Source organism: Scyliorhinus torazame, chromosome 10, assembly GCF_047496885.1.
Source record: "Scyliorhinus torazame isolate Kashiwa2021f chromosome 10, sScyTor2.1, whole genome shotgun sequence".
NCBI classification, from domain to species: domain Eukaryota; kingdom Metazoa; phylum Chordata; class Chondrichthyes; order Carcharhiniformes; family Scyliorhinidae; genus Scyliorhinus; species Scyliorhinus torazame.
Window position 1 is genome coordinate 200539183 of NC_092716.1, and position 20581 is coordinate 200559763.

The following is a 20581-nucleotide window of genomic DNA, read 5'->3' on the forward strand; positions in this document are numbered from 1 at the left end:
CACCTAACCTGCACGTCTTTGGACTGTGGGAAGAAACCAGAGCACCCGGAGGAAACCCACGCAGGTATCAGACTATTGTAGAAAGGAAGGTAAGGGAGGCGACACAGTAGCACACTGGTTAGCACTGTTGCTTAACCGCGCCAGGGACCCGAGTTCAATTCCCGGCTTGGGTCACTGTCTGTGCGGAGTCTGCACATTCTCGCTGTGTCCGTGTGGGTTTCCTCCGGGTGCTCCGGTTTCCTCCCACAAGTCCCGAACGATGTGCTTGTTAGGTGAATTGGAAATTCTGAATTCTCCCTCAGTGTACCCGAACAGGCGCTGGAGTTTGGCGACTAAGGGATTTTCACAGTAACTTCATTGCAGTGTTAATGTAAGCCTACTTGTGACACTAATAAAGATTATTATTATTATTAATATTATGGTGTAACTCTGATATATACCGATGACATCAGGGCAGTAGTGAGGGATAATATAGGTTCAGTGGAGAAAAAGGTTGATTCTTTTTTGTGGAAATTAGAAATAGTAAGGAGAAAAGGTCAATGATAGGCGTAGTCTATAGGCCGCCAAATAATAACATCACAGTGGGGCAGGCAATAAACAAAAAATAACTGATGCATGTAAAAATGGTACATATTCATGGGGGGTTTTAATCTATATGTTGATTGGTCAAACCAAGTCGGTCAAGGCAGCCTTGAAGAGGAGTTCATCGAATGTATCCGCCTTAATTTTCTTGAACTGTATGTAATGGAACCTACGAGGGAGCAAGCTATCCTAGATCTGGTCCTGTGTAATGAGACAGGAATAATTAATGATCTCTGAGTTAGGGATCCTCTCGGAAGGAACGATCACAGTATGGTTGAATTTAAAATACAGGTGGAGGGTGAGAAAGTAAAATCCAACACCAATGTTTAGTGCTTAAACAAAGGAGACGACAATGGGATGAGAGAGGAGTAGGTTAAGGTAGACTGGGAGCAAAGACTTTATGGTGGGACAATTGAGGAACAGTAGAGCACTTTCAAAGCGATTTTTCACAATGCTCAGGAAAAGTATATGCCAGTGAAAAGGAAGGACTGTAGGAAAAGGAATAATCAGCAATGAATATCTCAGAAAATAAAGGAGGCTATCAATTTGAAAGAAAATGCATACAAAGTGGCAAGATTAGTGGGAAACTAGAGGATTGGAAAATCTTTAAAAGTTAGGAAGCCATGAAAAAAGCTATAAAGAAAGATAAGATAGATTATGAGAGTAAACTAGCTTAGAATATAAAAATAGAGAGCAAACGCTTCTACAAATATATAACACGAATGAGTGGTTCCAATCAACATTGGTCCGTTAGAGGATGAGAAGGGGATTTAATAATAGGAAATGAGGAAATGGCCGAGGCATTAGGTATTTTGTATCGGTCTTCACAGTGGAAGACACAAATAACATGCCAATAATTGATGGCAAGGAGGCTATGGCAGGTAAGGACCTAGAAATGATCATTATCACTAAGGAGGTAATGTTGGGCAAGTTAATACAGCTAAAGGTAGACTAGTCTCCTGGCCCTGATGGAATGCGCCCCAGGGTACTAAAAGAGATGGCAGGGGAAATAGCAAATGCACTCGTGGTAATTTACCAAAATTCGCTGGACTCTAGGGCGGTTTCGGCAGATTGGAAAACAGCAAATGTGACTCCACTGTTTAAAAAAGGAGATAGACGAAAGGTGGGTAACTATAGGCCGGTTAGCTTAACTTTTGTAGTGGGTAAAATGCTTGAATCTATCATCAAGGAAGAAATATCGAGACATCTGGATAGAAATTCTCCCAATGGGCAGATGCAGCATGGGTTCATGAAAGGCAGGTCATGTTTAACTAATTTACTGGAATTCTTTGAGGACATTACAGTTGAAACGCAGTGGACAACAGGGAACTGGTGAATGTGATGTATCTGGATTTCCAGAAGGCATTCGACAAGGTGCCACACAAAAGGCTCCTGCATAAGATAAAGGCGCACGGTGTTACAGATGATGTATTAGCATGGATAGAGGATTGGTTAGCTAACAGAAAGCAAAGAGTGGGGATAAATGGGTGTTTTTCTGGTTGATGATCAGTGGCTCGTGGTGTGCCTCAACGATCAGTGTTGGAACTGCAATTGTTTACAACTTACATAGATGATTTGGGGACCAAGTGTAAAGTGTCAAAGTTCGCAGATGACATTAAGATGAGTGGCAGAGCAAAGTGTGCAGACAACACTGAAAGTCTGCAGAGGGATATAGATAGTTTGAGTGGGCAAGGGACTGGCAGATGGGAATACAATGTTGGTAAATGTGAGGTCATCCATTTCGATAGGAATAACAGCAAAATGAACTCTTATTTAAATGGTAAAAAATTGCAGCATGCTGCTGTGCAGAGGGACCTGGGTGTCCTTGACATGAATCGCAAAAAGTTGGTTTGCAGGTACAGCAGGTAATTAATAAGGCAAATTAAATGTTGTCCTTCATTGCTAGAGTGATAGGGTTTAAAAACAGAGAGGTTATGTTGCAGCTGTATAGGGTGCTGGTGAGGCCACACCTTGAGTACTGTGTACCGTTTTGATCTCCTTTCTTGAGAAAGGATGGACTGGCACTGCAGGGGGTGCAGAGGAGATTCACTAGGTTGATTCCGGAGTTGAGAGGATTGGCTTATGAGGAGAGACCGAGTAGACTGGGACTATAACTCATTGGAATTTAGAAGAATGAGCGGAGATCTTATCGAAACATATGAAATTATGAAGAGAATAGATTAGATAGAAGCAGGGAGGTTGTTTCCACTGGCGGAAGAAACTAGAACTAAGGGACATAGCCTCAAAATGAGGGGGAGCAGATTTAGCACCGAGATGAGGAGGAACTTCTTCACCCAAAGGGTTGTGAATCTGTGGAATTCCCTGCTCAGTGAAGCAGTTGAGGCTACCTCGTTGAATGTTTTTAAGGCAAAAATAGATACATTTGTGAACGTTTTTTGACCAGTAAAGGCCTATGTTCTTATGACTTAAGGGTTATGGTCAGCAGCAGGTAAGCGGAGCTGAGTCCACAAAAATATCAGCCATGATCCAATTGAAGGGCGGAGCAGGCTCAAAGGGCTAGATGGCTTAATCCTGCTCCTGGTTCTTGCGTTCTCACCTGAGCTGGCATGCCAAGCAACTGAACCATATTGAGACAGCCACAGCTGAGTCTGGCTAGTCATGTAGGCAGAATACCTGACATTCACCTATCAAAGTGAATCTTGTATGGAGAGCTTGAGTGTGGGTTGTGCTCTAGTGCAGGGTTTTTCAAACTCAGGGTCACATCCCACGGGTGGGTCGCGGACTGGTGTCAGGAGCATCGTGCAGCGATCGGTGACGGAATCCCCAATCACGGGAGAAAAGCCCAACCCAAAGCAAGCAGCTTTTTAAAATGTTCCACGCATATATGCCCCCTCAGGTGGATCGGCAATGCGCAGGCCCGGAGTCCAGCAGGACCGACATCCCCCTCCTGACATCAGCACTCTGTTCTAGAACCGCCTGCTCCTGATGTCGGTGCACTACCCAAGAACCAAATTTCTTTTAATAACAATGGAGTCTTCCCAGCAGAAGCAGGCAGAGAGCTGGTAATGTGCCCTAACGTCCATGCTTTGGGCGTGAAATGACCGAGGAGAGATTCCTCCATCATGTAACTGTGAGCAATCAAGGTAACAGGACTCTGAAGAACTGAAGATGGATAGTTTTATAATAAGAGAGCCAGAAACTGAAACGGGCCAGGATCTCACAACTAAATCTGTTGGAGAGAGCTGTTCAGGAGAGTCCACAGCAAGACAAAGTACTGCTGGTGTGAGCTCCAGGGCCTCTGGTGAACAACCCATTAAGAAGAAGCTGAAATCAGGAATAAAGCAGTATAAAGATTATTTCTAGCAGTATGGCTTTATTAATTGTCCCAATGCAAATCAGGATGCAAAGCCCATGTGTGTTTTTTGCAGGGAAGTACTGGCAAATTAAAGTTGAAACCCAAAAAACTTCAAAGGCAGATGAAGATTAAGCATGGCAAGTTTTTTTTTTTAAATAATTTTTATTCAAGGTTTTCATAAAATATCAATAACAAAATGAGAAAGAAAAAAGAACCCAACATTGTTAAGTACAAAACACAATATAAAAAAGCAACCCCCCAACCACCCCCCCCCCCCCCCCTGTACATAAATAATAAATTAACATTATCACCCCGACTTAACACAACAGGGATATACACCCCCTCAGACCCTCCAGTGTAAATAACATAAACCAAAATAAAGTTTAAACCCCCCCCCGCCGAGCCACTGCTGCCATTGACCAATGTCTATCGTTCTGCCAGAAAGTCTAAGAACGGTTGCCACCGCCTAAAGAACCCTTGTACCGACTCTCTCAAGGCGAATTTCACCCTCTCCAATTTAATGAACCCTGCCATTTCGCTGATCCAGGATTCCATGCTTGGGGGCCTCGCATCTTTCCACTGAAGGAGAATCCTTCGCCTGGCTACCAGGGACGCAAAGGCCAGAATTCCGGCCTCTTTCGCCTCCTGCACTCCCGGCTCCTCTGCCACCCCAAATATTGCGAGCCCCCAGCCCGGTCTGACCCTGGATCCTACCACCCTCGACACCGTCCTCGCTATGCCCTTCCAAAATTCCTCCAGCGCTGGGCATGCCCAGAATATATGGGTGTGATTTGCTGGGCTCCCTGAGCACCTAACACACCTGTCCTCACCCCCAAAGAACCGGCTCATCCTTGTCCCGGTCATGTGTGCCCTGTGCAGCACCTTAAACTGTACGAGGCTGAGCCTCGCGCACGAAGAGGAAGAATTCACCCTCCCTAGGGCATCTGCCCACGTCCCCTCCTCGATCTCCTCCCCCAACTCCTCCTCCCACTTACCTTTCAACTCCACCACCGAGGCCTCCTCCTCCTCCTGCATCACCTGGTAAGTTTCCGAGATCTTCCCCACTCCCACCCACCCCCCCCCCGAGAGCACCCTGTCCTGTACTGTGTGTGGCAGTAGCCGTGGGAATTCCACCACCTGCCGTCTGGCAAACGCCCTTACCTGTAAGTACCTGAAGGTGTTCCCCGGGGGAGCCCGTACTCCTCCTCCAGCTCACCCAAGCTCGCGAACTTCCCGTCCACAAACCGGTCCCCCAACTTTCGTATCCCTGCCTTGTGCCACCCCGAAAACCCTCCACCTGTTCTTCCTGGGGCGAACCGGTGGTTCCCCCGTAATGGAGTCCACGCCGAGGCCCCAGCTTCCCCCCTATGCCGCCTCCATTGCCCCCAAATTTTGAGGGCCGCCACCACCACCGGGCTCGTGGTATACCTCCTTGGAGGGAGCGTCAGCGGCGCCGTTGCCAGCGCTCCCAGATTCGTACCCACACAGGACGCCGTCTCCAGCCTCTTCCATGCAGCCCCCTCCCCCTCCATCATCCACTTGCGCACCATCGTCACATTGGCGGCCCAGTAGTACCCACAGAGGTTGGGCAGTGCCAGCCCCCCTCTATCTCTACTCAGCTCCGGGAACACCCTTCTCACCCTCGGAGTCCCTCACGCCCACACAAACCCCATTATACTCCTGTTAACCCGCCTGAAAAAAGCCTTCGGGATAAACACGGGGAGGCACTGGAACAGGAACAGAAACCTGGGGAGCACCGTCATTTTGGTTGACTGCACCCTACCCGCCAAGGACATCGGCAACGCGTCCCACCTCTTGAGCTCCTCCTCCATTTGCTCCACCAGCCTTGTAAAGTTAAGCCTATGCAGGGCCCCCAGCTCCTGGCCACCTGGACCACCAAATATCTGAAGCTCCTCTCCGCCCTTTTTAGTGGGAGCTCGCCAATCCCCCTCTCCTGGTCCCCTAGCTGAACTACGAACAGCTCGCTCTTCCCCATATTGAGCTTGTACCCGGAAAAGTCCCCGAATTCCCTAAGGATCCTCATTACCTCTGGCATTCCTCCCACCGGGTCCGCTACATACAGCAGCAGGTTGTCCGCATAAAGCGACACCCTATGCCCCTCCCCACCCCGCACCAATAGGCATAACATATCCACCGCAATCCCCAATCGCCCATCCCAACCCTCAGTCTGTGTCCGGCTTCTCGGCCTGAACAAAGGCCCACGCCTCCTCCGGAGACTCAAGATAATGGTGCCGGTCCTTGTAGGTAACCCACAGTCGCGCCGGCTGCAACATGCCAAACTTCACCCCGTTCCTGTGCAGCGCCGCCATCGCTCGATTGTACCCGGCCCTCCTCTTCGCCACCTCCGCACTCCAGTCCTGATATATCCAAACCTCCGCGTTCTCCTACCTGCTGCTCCTCTCCTCCTTGGCCCACCTGAGCACACACTCCCGATCGACGAACCGATGGAACCGCACCAGCACCGCCCGCGGAGGCTCGTTAGCCTTGGGCCTCCTCGCCAACACTCTATGGGCCCCTTCCAGCTCCAGGGGCCCCTGGAAGGACCCCGCTCCCATCAGCGAGTTCAACATGGTGACCACATAGGCCCCCACGTCCGGCCCCTCAAGCCCCTCCGGGAGGCCCAGAATCCGCAGATTCTTCCGCGTCGACCGATTCTCCATCTCCTCGAACCGCTCCTGCCATTTCTTGTGGAGCGCCTCGTGCGCCTCCACCTTTACCGCAGGCCTAAGATCTCGTCCTCATTGTCAGAGATCTTTTGTCGAGCCTCTCGGATCGCCACCCCCTGGGCCGTCTGTGTCTCCAGCAGCTTATCAATAGAAGCCTTCATCGGCTCTGGCAGGTCCATTTTAATCTCTCTGAGACAGCGCTGGATACCCTCCTGTTGCTCCTCCGTCCTCTGCCTCCACGCCCGCCGCCATTTTGTCCTTCTTCCCTCCCTTCTTCTGGTCCTCCACCACCTTTTTTGTCGCCCCGCTCCTAGTTAAAGCCATATACTGACGGGGAGCTATTATTAACTCCTTCCCACACCAGGAAACGTCGAAAAAGTGCCCTTGGGGGCCCTGAAAAGAGCCCAAAAGTCCGTTTTTGCAGGAGCCGCTGAATGTGCGACTTTGCTCCGCATAGCCGTAACCGGAAGTCGAGAGAGAGAGAATCCTTTTGGCAGTGTTCGCTTCACCAATCTGCCCCAAAAAGCCTATGGAAACTCCTGAAAAAGGTTTGAGAGTCCGTTCCAGACGGGAGCTGCCGAATGCGCGACCTACTCCTCCATGGCCGCCACCGGAAGCCTCGTCCCCGCTTCTTCAATGGCCTTGGTAGATCTTTTCACTGTTGTTCCCTCTGCTGCTAGAATTCACCTTTAATAGAGGCCCTCAAGTCAGCTTGCAGCTTTAAGCTTGCCCTTCCCCCGCCTGCATGCTGGAAGAGGCCCCTCCCCTGCAGGTACAGCCAAATCTTTTACTGTTTCTGCCGGGTCTGGTAACCAAAAGACATACCATTCCTGGGGGACACTGTCGGGGGAATGTTGCAGTCTTCTTCCCACACCGGGAAATGTCAAACAAATGCTGTGGGGGCCTTGTAAAGAGCCCAAAAGTCCGTTCCAAGCGGGAGCTACCGAATATGCGACCTAGCTCTGCATCGCCACACCCGGAAGTCTTCAGCATGGCAAGTTCAAGGACAAACTTCTTGATTTTTTTTTTCAAAGGATGCAGCGAGGACTTAAATCATTAGTTGAATTCCTTAGCAGAAATGTATCATTGAATGACAAAGTAAGAAAGATCGTGAGGACCAAGCAGCCACACCTGTGGCATTAAACGTATGCAAAAATGGTGTGTTGGTAAAAGTGAGTCCGGGGAAAAAAGTTTGAAAAACACTTCTCTAGTGGCTGTAAAAGGAAGCATGACAAGGACTCAGAAGATTTCACTTAGGAGTTCTGATATCGACTTGGATGTTCTGAGAGAAGCTCCCCCATGTTCTCTGCACACAGTACAATCAAATAAAAAAGAAGTGCAGCCTCCTTCAAAAGCAAGCACATATCAGAGGCAGAAAGAAAACACAAGGAGAGGCCAGCAACTCGACTAAAACCCAGTCATTTGTGTTATCCTATCATATTTGCATCAGAACGTTCTCAGGGCTGAGCGGCCTTAGCAGTCTACATACTCACTAGAACCCTGCCCAACACTCCCAGATCATGAATATGGTCATCTTTGCCTTGACAAATAAACAAGACTCATCTGCAAAAGCAGAATACTGTGGATGCTGGAAATCTGAAATTAAAAATCAAGTATGCCGGAAATACGCAGCAGGTCAGACAGCATCTGTTTAGCGTTTCTATTGCGTGAAGTAAATCAAATTGGCTGAAGAGTGGTAGTGTTTGTGGGGACTTGAAGAAACTATAAAGGATAATCAACTCAGAACTTCTGTTTGTGAACTTATGTAAGTTCTCTTTTTTCTGCATTGTTATTTATGCTTCCCTGATTAGGTTTGTACTTCAATGCTGAACTATACAGACCTGGAAGGTTTAGCTGGCCTCAGGTCAGAAACAAAGATGCTACATTTGGCCTCAGTATGGTTAGGTCAGGAAGGGGGATTCTGATAAACATCCAGGATCCTGATGACAAAACATTCACATGTGCATTTCAAAGAAGGTCATGACCGGGCACAGCTGTAATTTTTATTGTGAAGGTGGACAAATATTTCAATTGGTGTGTCACTTTTAGTAGAATTATTTAAGGTGTCCTGATTTCTGAAAAATTGTCATATATTTTTTGAAAACTCCTTGAAACAAATCAACTGCAGTTTTTCAGAACTGCTGTAAGCAGTATCACTAGATGAGAAGTACCCAAGCCTGATATAAACGAACATTGTACTAGATAACTACTGCAGAAACACCAACAATCTCATCTCACCAGTTACGGCTGGGATATACACCAGGAAAGGCTGTTTTGTAACTGTACATGGAGTTCAGGAAATTCTAAAGCAGTATTGCATAGTTTACAGAGTTTTCCAAACTTTTTTCCTGACTTCACACTTTTGCCAAATGGCTGTCCCTCGCAACCCACACCACGTTCATTTACTACTCAGATCAGCTAGTCCTCACTTATAATAATATTAATAATTTTTATTATTGTCACAAGTAGGCTTGCGTTAACACGGCACTGAAGTTACTGTGAAAATCCCCTAGTCGCCACACTCCGGCGCCTGTTCGGGTACACAGAGGGAGAATTCAGAATGTCCAATTCACCCAACAAGCACGTCTTTCAGGGCTTGTGGGAGGAAACCGGAACACTCAGAGGAAACCCATGCAGCCACGGGGACAGCGTGCAGACTCCGCGCAGACAGTGACCCAAGCGGGAATCGAACCTGGGACCCTGGCGCTGTAAAGCAGCAGTGCTAACCACTGTGCTACCATGTGCACTTCTATGCATTTAAAATTAATATAATTGATCTTCCTCACATATGATGTTGAATTGCATTCAGTTCTACATACTTAAAGCCAAGATGTTGCCAGGCAACAAAATAATTCCACCTTGTATTTTGTAAATTTAACTTACCAACAGTTTTACATCCCCGAAACTGAAATCGCTGGTTTCGTCCAATCGGACATTTCCAACTCGAAGCCGATATTTAACTCTGTGGGATCCAAAGTACCAAAAGGCTGCTTAATCGAGCTGGGGATTTGACATGCCATGTGCCATCCCACCAACATGAACACATTCGCTGATCTGGTAGCGCTGGATCAACATGAATTCAGCTGTAAAGAAATTCGATCAATCTTATTCCTCTCATCAACATGTAAATTCAAAATAAATGTCCGACATCAGACAATACACTCATTTACAGTGCATCAGCCGTCCACGTTTTCAGACGTCATCTCATTTTGAAATGGATTCAACTGCAAAATATTTCAATGCAGACGGGGAGAAATTATGAGTTGGATTGTGAGATCATGGCAATGCTCGGCAAATTCTGACGCCATAACCTTCATGGCGGGAAATTTGAGACTCCGGCAGAGTCCACCGACCAGGCAAACTGTAATACTGCTCCGACAGTCGAAATCTAAACGGGATCAGTGAACATTTAAAAATACACCTCCATCCCAATTATTACCTTCTCCTTTCATTAAGTGCACATAGCTTGTAGGAGGCAGTACTGAGCTTTCCCTCCAGATCAAAAGACCTCATATGCTGGCTATGTCATTGTTTGAGAGGTCTTCATAGTAATACTGCCTTCTACAATATGTGCGCTAAAAACAGAACAGAACCAGATCTATATGTAACGCCACACCAGTGTTGATCTCACAGCCATTCCAAATATTAGGTTTCATAATGAAACATTGTATTTGTGTATTGGCTAGGTATAAAATTTAATCTTATGAATGTGCATTTTTTTTTCGAACAGGATCACATTAAGACGGCAAAACTTTACCCAGAGAGTAAACGGAAAGAAAAATCAGGTGATCTTTGGGGATCATGTTTGGCGACACATTTTCAAACACACGTGACCCATCTGCGGGTCGCGACCCACAGTTTGAAAAACACTGGTTTACAGCACAAAAGCAGCGTTTTGGCCAATCAGGTCTATGTCAGTGCTTGCTGCACATGAGACTCCATCCGCTCTACTTGATCCAATCCTATCAACGTATCCTTCTATTTCATCCCCTTCTGTTTCATTCTCCCTTTTGTGTTTATCTAGCTTCCCCTTTAATATATTATACTCTGTATTCCTTTTGTTACAAGGGGATTGGAGTTTGAGTAAAAATGTTGTAATACAATTGTGTCGGGCCTCAGTGAGACCACACCTCTGGAATACTGTTTTTGTCTCCCTACTAAGGAAGGACATACTTGCATTGCTTCCGAGAGGGTCTGTCATGGAGGGCTCACTAGATTGGTTTCTTGGATGAGTAGATTTTTTGAGGAGAGGTTGATGATGAAATGTTTCCCTGGCTGAGGAATCTAGAACATTGAGTCACAATTTCGGAATATAGGGTCAGTCATTTAGGACTGAGATGAGAAATTTCTTGACTCAAAGGTGAATTTTTGGAATTCTCTACCCCAGAATGCTATGTATGGTCAGTTAAATATATTCAAAGAAAAAGGCCGATAGATGTTTGGGTACTAGGGAATTAAGGGTTATGGGGATGGTGCAGGAAGGTGGATTTGACATTGAAGATCATCTTAGTAGGTACTTCCGGTTGTGGCTATGCCTAGCTAGGTCGCACGTTCGGCAGCTCCCGCCAGGAACGGACGTTTTGGCTCTACAGAGGGGCCCCAACGGCAATTGTTCGACTGCTTCCAGTGTGGGAAGGTGACAGCAATGTCCCCCCGACAGTATATGGATTGGACCAGGAGTGGAGCGGTTAAAAAAGTGATCCTGGTGCAGCGGAAAGTGTGAGGGAGGAAAAGCAAGATGGCGGCGGGTGGAGACCAAGCAGCGTGGTCGCAGGAGCAGCAGGAGTTTCTTAAACGCTGCTTCGAGGAGCTGAGGACAGAAATGCTGCCGGCAATGAAGGCGGTGATTGAGAAGCTTGTGGAGACCCAGAAGGCCCAAGGGGCGGCAATCCGGGAGGTGCGGCAAAAAGCCTCGGAGAACGAGGACAAGATCTTGGGCCTGGCGGTGAAGGTGGAGGCGCATGAGGCGCTGCACCAAGAGGTGGGCGGATAAATTTGAGGACCTGGAGAATAGGTCGAGGAGGAAGAACCTTCAGATTCTGGGTCTCCCTGAAGGAGTGGAGGGGCCCGTGCCGGAGCATATATGAGCATGATGCTCAATTTGCTGATGGGCGCGGGAGCTTTCCCTATGCCCCTGGAGCTGGATGGGGCTCATCGGGTCCTGGCAAGGAGACCCAAATCCAACGAGCCGCCAAGGGCTGTAGTGGTGAGGTTCCACCGCTTTATGGACGGAGAGTGTGTCCTGAGATGGGCCAAAAAAGAGCGGAGCAGCAGGTGGGAGAACACGGAGATCCGGATTTCCCAGGACTGAAGTGTGGAGGTGGCTACGAAGAGTGCTGGTTTCAACCGGGCTAAGGCAGTGCTCCATCGGAAGGGGGTGAAGTTCGGGATGCTGCAGCCAGCGCGATTGTGAGTCACGTTCCAAGATCGGCACCACTATTTTGAAAAGCCTGATGAGGCATGGAACTTTATCCAGACTGAAAAGTTGGACTCAAACTGAGGGTTTGTCGTGGGGGGATGTTTACTGTGTTTACTGCGTTTGGGGAATGTTCTTTTTGTTTTGGTGCTGGGTGGGGATGGGTGAATGGATTTGATGTGGGGGCTGTGGGAGAGTGTGGGCGTCGGTGTTGGAGGGTCCTGCGGAGGAAGAGGGGGGTGGAGGCCCGGGGATAGGGAGTTAGGGTAAGGCCGCAAAAAGGAGCTGCGCCAGAGGGGGCGGGGCCAGCTCAGGAAATCGCGGGCTTTTTTTCCCGCGTTAGGGAAGGATGGGGACAGGGCCGGGGGGGGGGGGGGGGAAGGGGGGGGGGGGAGGGGGGGGGGGCGGTGCTGGAGAGGAGCGCACACTGACTGCCAAGGGGTGGGGAGATTCTCACACCGGGGGGTCGATGGAATGGCAGAAGAGGCCGGGGTCAGCAGGAGTCAGCTGACATTCGGGAGTGTCATGGGGGGAGCAAAATGGCTAGATGAGGATCTAGCGGGGGGGCGGGGGTGGGAAACTGGATTGCTGCTGCATTGTCCAAAGGGGAGCTGGAAGTAGGAGAGGTAGTGGGCGGGAGTCCGCCGCCTGGGGGACTGGAGGGTGCGGGAGGCGCGGGCACGTGGCTGGTCTAGAAAAGGAGATGGCTAGTCGGCGGGGGGGGGGGGGGGGGGGGGGCGAGCGAGTAGCCCCCCGATCCGGCTGATAACTTGGAATGTGAGGGGCCTGAACGGGCCGGTCAAGAGAGCCCGGGTGTTCACGCACTTAAAGGGACTGAAGGCAGACGTGGCTATGCACCAGGAGACACACCTGAAGGTGGCAGATCAGGTTAGGCTGAGAAAGGGATGGGTAGGGCAGGTCTTTCATTCAGGGCTGGATGTGAAGAACAGAGGGGTTGCAATACTGGTGGGGAAGCAAGTGTCGTTCGAGGCACTGAATATTGTAGTGGATAATAGAGGTCGATATGTGATGGTGAGTGGTAGGTTGTAGGGAGTGCGGGTGGTACTGGTTAACGTATATGCCCCGAATTGGGATGCTGCCAGATTTATGAAACGCAAGCTGGGTCGGATTCCGGATCTGGAGGTAGGAAGCTTGATAATGGGGGGGGGAGACTTCAACACGGTGCTGGACCCAGCACTGGACCGTTCTAGGTCCAGGATGGGTAAGAGGCCGGCTGCAGCCAAGGTGCTTAGGGGGTTTATGGACCAGTGGGTCCATGGAGGTTTGCCAGGCCGCAGGCCAGGGAATTTTCCTTCTTTTCCCACGTCCATAGAGCCTACTCCCGGATAGACTTTTTCATTTTGAGTAGGGCGCTAATCCCGAAAGTGGAGGGAACGGAATATTCGGCCATAGCCATCTCGGACCATGCCCCGCATTGGGTGGAGCTGGAGTTGGGGGATAAGAGGGACCAGCGCCCGCTGTGGCGCCTCGATGTGGGACTGTTGGCGGATGAGGGGGTGTGCGGGCGGGTGCGGGGGTATATTGAAAGATACTTGGAGGCCAACGACAACGGGCAGGTGCAGTTGGGGGTAGTTTGGGAGGCGTTGAAGGTGGTGGTCAGGGGAGAGCTAATCTCCATTAGTGCCCACAGGGAGAAGAGAGAGGGGAGGGAGAGGTTGGTGGGGGAGATTTTAAGGGTGGACAGGAGGTATGCAGAGGCCCCCGAGGAGGGGCTACTTGGGGAGCGACGGAACCTCCAGACGGAATTCGACCTGTTGACCATGGGGAAAGCAGAGGCGCAGTGGAGAAAAGCGCAGGGGGCGGCGTATGAGTATGGGGAGAAGGCGAGTCAGATGCTGGCACATCAGCTTCGTAAGAGGGAGGCAGCAAGGGAGATTGGTGGAGTCAAGGATAGAGGGGGGAATACGGTGCGGAGTGCAGTGAGAATAAACGAGGTATTTAGGGACTTTTATGGGGATCTGTGCAGGTCTGAGCCCCCAGCGGGGGAGGAGGGGATGCGACGATTCCTGGATCAGCTGAGGTTCCCGAGGATGGAGGAGGAGGAGGTGGTTGGTTTGGGGGCGCCGATTGGGCTGGAGGAGCTGGTTAAAGGATTGGGGAGCATGCAGGCGGGGAAGGCCCCGGGGCCGGATGGGTTCCTGGTTGAATTTTACAGGAAATACGTGGACCTGCTGGGCCCGTTGCTAGTGAGTACTTTTAATAAGGCGAGGGGGGGTGGGGACCTTGCCCCCGACAATGTCCAGGGCGCTGATTTCTTTGATCTTGAAGCGGGACAAGGATCCATTGCAATGTGGGTCGTATAGACCGATCTCGCTCCTCATTGTTGACGCTAAGTTGCTGGCGAAGGTGCTGGCTACGAGAATTGAGGACTGTGTCCCGGGGGTGATTCATGAGGACCAGACGGGATTTGTGAAGGGTAGGCAGCTAAATACAAATGTGAGGAGGCTCCTCAATGCGATTATGATGCCCTCGGTGGAGGGGGAAGCGGAGGTAGTGGTAGCTATGGACGCGGAGAAGGCCTTTGATCGGGTGGAGTGGGAGTATCTTTGGGAAGTGTTGCGGAGGTTTGGTTTCGGGGAGGGGTTCATCAGTTGGGTCAGGCTGCTATATAGAGCCCCGGTGGCGAGTGTGGCTACGAACCGGCAGAGGTCGGAGTACTTTCGGCTGTACCGGGGGACGAGGCAGGGGTGCCCCTTATCCCCCTTATTATTTGCACTGGCAATTAAGCCGCTGGCCATGGCACTGAGGGAATCCAGGAAATAGAGGGGATTGGTCCGGGGGGGAGAGGAACTCCGGGTGTCGTTGTATGCCGATGACCTGTTGTCTGTTGTGGATCCAGTGGAGGGGATGGTGGAGGTCATGCGGAGCCTTAGGGAGTTTGGGGACTTTTCGGGGTATAACCTCAACGTGGGGAAGAGTGAGCTCTTTGTGTTGCATTCAGGGGACCAGGGAAGGGGGATAGACGAGCTACCGCTGAAGAGGGTGGAAAGGAGCTTTCGGTACCTAGGGATCCAAGTAGCTAGGAGCTGGGGGGCCCTGCACAAGCTCAATTTGACGCGGTTGGTGGAGCAGATGGAGGAGGATTTTAAAATATGGGATATGCTGCCACTCTCACTAGCGAGTAGGGTGCAGTCGGTCAAAATGACGGTCCTCCCGAGGTTCCTCTTTGTGTTCCAGTGCCTTCCCATTCTGATCCCCAAAGCCTTTTTCAAACGGGTAAGCAGGAGCACCATGGGATTTGTGTGGGCAAATAAGACCCCAAGGATGAAGAGAGTGTTTCTGGAGTGTAGCAGGGACAGGGGGGGGCTGGTGCTGCCGAATTTGTGTGGCTATTATTGGGCTGCCAATGTGGCGATGATCCGTAAGTGGGTAATGGAGGGAGAGGGGGTGGCGTGGAAGAGGCTAGAGATGGCGTCCTGTGTGGGCACGAGCCTGAGGGCACTGGTGACAGCACCGCTGCCGCTCTCGCCGACAAGGTACACCACGAATCCGGTGGTGGCGGCGACACTGAAGATCTGGGGGCAGTGGAGGCGACACAGGGATGAGGTGGGAGCCTCGGTTTGGTTACCGATTCGGGAGAATCATCGGTTCGTCCCGGAAAGGATGGATGGGGGATTTCGGAGCTGGCATCGGGCAGGGATTAGAAGAATGGGGGAGCTGTGGGACGTTTGCGAGCTTAGGGGCGCTGGAGGAGAAGTTTGGGCTACCCCCGGGGAACGCTTTAAGGTACATGCAAGTGAGGGCGTTTGTGAGGTGGCAGGTGAGGGAATTCCCGCTGCTACCGGCACGTGGGATTCAGGACAGGGTGATTTCAGTGTATGTGTTGGAGAAGGCAAGGTTTTGGCGATTTCCCAGGAGCTGAAGGAAGAGGAGGAGGCCTCGGTGGAGGAGTTAAAGGGCAAGTGGGAGGAGGAGCTTGGGCAGGAGATAGATGAGGGTCTGTGGGCTGATGCCCTGAGTAGGGTTAATTCTTCCTCCTCTTGCGCCAGGCTCGGCCTAATACAGTTCAAAGTTACTCACAGAGCACATATGACAGGGACGAGGTTGAGTAGGTTCTTTGGGGTGGAGGGCAGATATGGGAGGTGCTCGGGGAGCCCGGCAAATCACGTCCATATATTCTGGTCGTGCCCGGCGCTGGATGGGTTTTGGAGGGGTTTTGCGAGGACTATGTCCAAGGTGGTGAACGCCCGGGTCAAGCCGAGCTGGGGATTGGCATTATTTGGGATATCGGACGAGCCGGGAGTGCAGGAGGCAAAAGAGGCCGGTATTCTGGCCTTTGCATCCCTGGTAGCCCGGCGGAGAATTTTGGTACTGTGGAAAGATGCGAAGCCCCCTAGTGTGGAAGCTTGGATCAATGACATGGCAGGGTTCATCAAGCTGGAGAGGATGAAGTTTGCCTTGCGAGGGTCTGTGCAAAGGTTCTCCAGGCGGTGGCAACCGTTCCTAGACTACCTCGCGGAGCGTTAGGAGGAGGTCAGCAGCAGCAGCAGCCCAGGGGCGGGGGGGGGGGGGTTCTTTTGGGGTGGCGTTTGGGTGAAGGTGGGGGGGTTTTCCCCATTTGTGCTTTTAAATGTTATATGGGGGTTATTGTATATGGGGGAAATCCAATGTATAATTTCTGATTGTTGTGTTTTTGTTTCTTTTTTCTTGTTTTGGGGGGGGGGGGGTTTTGTTGAAAACTTGTTGGAAAATTTGAATAAATATATTTTTAAAAGAAAGTAGATCATATTAGTAAGTGCTGGAGCAGGTTCGAAGGGCCAGGTTGCCTGTTAGAGCTTCTATTTCTTCTTTTCCTATTCTCTGCAACCACTCCTTGTGATAGCTAGTTCCACATTCTCACCACTCACTCGGTAGAGAAATTTCTTACCATCCCTAATTGTCCATAGGACGGTGTTGATGAACTGCCTTTTTGAATCACTACAAACCATATGGTGTTACGGAGGGAGTTTCAAGATTTTGATCCAGCAACATGAAGGGATGATGATATAGTTCAAAGTCAGGATGAGGTGTGGCTCGGATAGGAACTTGCAGGTGATGGTGTTCCCATGCATCTGTTGAACTGGCCCGTCTGGGTGGTAGAGATCGAGTGCTTAGAAGGTGCAATCGAAGGAGCCTTGATGAGTTGCTGCACTGCAATTTGTACATGGTGCACACTGCTGTCACTATGCGTCAGTGATAAAATGAGTGAATGTTTAATGTTGTCGATGTAATGTTAGTCAAGCTAGTTGCTTTGCCCTGGATGGTGTCAAGCTCCTTGGGTGCAAGTTGCAAGTGGAGAATGTTCCCTCACACTCCTGACTTATGCCTTGTAAATGGTAGTCAGGCTTTGGGGAGTCAGCAGATGAGTTACTCACTGCAGAATTCCCAGCCTCTGACTGGTTCTTTTGGCCATAGTATTTAAATGCCTGGTCCCGTCCTGTTTCTGGTCAATGGTAACCCCCAGGAAGTTGATAGTGAGGGATTCAGTGATGATAATGCCATCAAATCTTGCAGGGAGATGGTTAAATTCGCTCTAGTTGGAGATGGTCATTGCCTGACACTTGTTACTTGCCACCTATCAGCCAAAGCCTGAATGGATTGGATTGGATTTATTGTCACGTGTACCAAGGTACAGTGAAAAGTATGTTCTGCATACAGTTGACAGGTTGTTCCAAACTTGAAAAAAACATAGGAGATATGATAAATACATAATGTCAATACATAGACACAGGCAACGGGTGAAGCATACTGAGTGTAGTACTACCCAGTTGATAAGATGTGGGAGAGATCAGTTCAGTCCATAAGAGGGTCATTCAGGAGTCTAGTAACAGCAGGGAAGAAGCTGTTTTTGAACCTTTTAGTGTGTGTTCTCAGACTTTTGTATCTCTTGCCCGAATGTTGCCCAGGTCTTGCTGCAAATAAACACAAACTGCTTCAGTATCTGAGTCACGAATGGTGCTGAACATTGTGCAATCATCAGCGAACATCCCCACTTCTGACCTTCTGATGGAGGGAAGGTCATGATGAAGCAGCTGAAGATTTTTTGGTTTAGAGCACAACCCTGTGGAACTCCTGCAATGATGTTCTGGACTGAAACAATTGATCTCCAACAACCATAACTATTGTCCTTTGTGCTAAGTATGATTTGAAGCAGGAGAGAGATTTTCCCCTGATTTCAAATGACTTAATCTTGGTAGGGCCCCTTGATGCCATGTTCGGTCAAATGCTGCCTTGATTTCAAAAGGGAAGTTACTCTCACTCTGTCCTCTGCAATTCAGCTCTTTTGCCCATGTTTGGAGTAAGTCTAGATGAGGTCAAGACCCAGATGGAACAGGTTATCACCGAGTAATTGGCACTTGATAGCACTGTCGACAACGCCTTCCATCTCTACGCTGATGGTGAAGGGTAGGTAGACTGTGATGGGATGGTAATTGTCCAAGTTGCATTTGTCCTGTTTTTTATGGACAGGACATAGCTGGGCAATTGTCCACATTTTCAAGTAGATGTCAGTATTGTAATTGTACTGGAACAGCTTGGCTATGAGAGCAGCGAGTTCTGGAGTACATGTACTCAGTACTACTGTTTGAATGTTGCCCGGGCCCATATCCTGTGCCGTATCAGTGGCTTCGGCTATTTCTTGATATCACAAGTATTGCATTGAACAGTCTGTCATATGTAATGCTGGAGACCTAAGGAAGAGGCCGTGATGGATCATTCACTCGGCAATTCTGGTTGAAGTAGGTTGCAAATGCTTTAGCCTTATCTTTTGAACTGAAGTACTGTGCCAGCCCTTAATTGAGGATGCGGATATTTGTGGAGCTTTCAATTGTCTGTCACCATTAATGACTGAATGTGGCAGAACTGCAGAGTTTAGATTTGATCCATTGGCTGTGGGACTTATTTGCTCTATCACGCGCTGCTTACAGTGTTTGTCACGCAAGTAGTTCTGTGCTGTAGCTTCATCAGGTTGACACCTCATTTTTAGGAGTGCCTAGTGCTGCTGCTGTCTACCCTCTTGTACTCTTCATTGAACTAGAATTGATGACCCAACTTGAAGGTAATGGTAGAGTGGGGGATATGCCAGACTAAGAGGTTGCAGGTTGTGGTTGAATACGACCTGCTGATGGCCCACAGCAACCCATGGATGCCCAGTTTTCAATTTTTAGAAATGTTCAGAATGTATTCCATTTAGCACAGTGATAGTACCGGGCAACACAATGGAGGGGCCCTCAATTGGGAGATAGGACTTGTCTCCACAAGGACTGTGTGGCAGACTTATACTAATTTAGTCACGGACATGTACATCTGCGACCAGTAGAATCACGAGAATGGAAGAGGCAGTGGCTTTGTGGTAATAAAGAGTGCCCCCACGGCACAGGCCCGCCCGCGGATCGTGGGCCCCGATCACGGGCCAGGCCACCGTGGGGGCACCCCTGGGGCCAGATCGCCCCGCGCCCCCCCCAGGACCCCGGAGCCCGCCCGCACTGCCTTGTCCCGCCGTTCGAAAGGTGGTTCAATCCACGCCGGCTGGCGTGGGTTGACAGAGGCAGGACTTCGGCCCATCGCGGACCGGAAAATCGCCGGGGGTGGGCCCGCCGACCGGTGCGATTTCCGCCGACCGGTGCGGCGCGATTCCCGCCCCCACCGAATCTCTGGTGGCGGAAAATTCGGGACACGGCGGGGGCGGGATTCACGCCAGCCCCCGGCGATTCTCCGACCCAGTGGGAGGTCGGAGAATCGCGCCCAGTATCTCTGACACCATCGTCCCACTGACAGGACTGGCCCACCAGAGGCGAAGGCACTCTGGGAGTTCCCCTGGGAGTTTTCGACATCCAGTCTCGCCCCAAGAAATCCAGCTGCTGGTTCTCACGTACCTTACTGCAGAATCAGTGTTCCTCCATGTTGAACACCACTTGGAGGTGGCACTGAGGGTGGCAAGGGCACAAAATGTACTCTGGGTGGGAACTTCAATGTCCATCACCAAGAGTGGTTCGGTAGCATCACCGCAAACTAAACTTTCTGAGCCCTAAAGGACATAGTTGCTAGACTGGGTCTTCGGCAAGTGGTGAGGGAACCAACAGTGCTGGTGGGCAGGGTGCTACTTGACCTCATCCTGCACAATCTACCTGTCACAGGTGCATCTGTCCATTACAGTATTGGCAGCAGTGACCACTGGCACTGTCCTTGTGGAGACAAAGATCCGTCTTCCCAGTGAGTATACCCTTCATCGTGTTGTATTGCACGATCAATGTGCTGAATGGGATAGATGTCTAGGAAACCTAGCAACTGAAAGCTTAACATCCATGAGACGCTGTGGACCATCAGCAGCAGCAGAACTGTACCCAACCACAATCGGTAACTTCATATCCCAGCATATCCTCCATTCTGCCATTACCATCAATCTGGAGAATCAATCCTGGTTCAATGAATGCAGGAGGGCATGCCATGAGCCGCATCAGGCATTCATAAAAATGATGTGTCAACCTGGTGAAGCTACAACACAGGACTACTTGCATGCCAAACAGCGGAAGCAGTATGCGATAGATAGCGCTAAGCAATCCCACACCAAATGGATGATTA

The 20581-nt window shown here is 50.1% G+C and overlaps 1 protein-coding gene and 1 long non-coding RNA gene across 4 annotated transcripts in view; one reads left to right on the plus strand and one right to left on the minus strand.

The window, feature by feature from the left end:
* Positions 1-9706, minus strand: part of LOC140384497 (uncharacterized) — a 57586-nt gene extending 47880 nt beyond the window's left edge. The window contains exon 1 of the long non-coding RNA XR_011933068.1: positions 9469-9706. This is a non-coding gene — a long non-coding RNA (uncharacterized lncRNA). The remainder of the gene's footprint in view (positions 1-9468) is intronic.
* Positions 1-20581, plus strand: part of elp4 (elongator acetyltransferase complex subunit 4) — a 500372-nt gene that overhangs the window by 332933 nt on the left and 146858 nt on the right. The window lies entirely within an intron of this gene.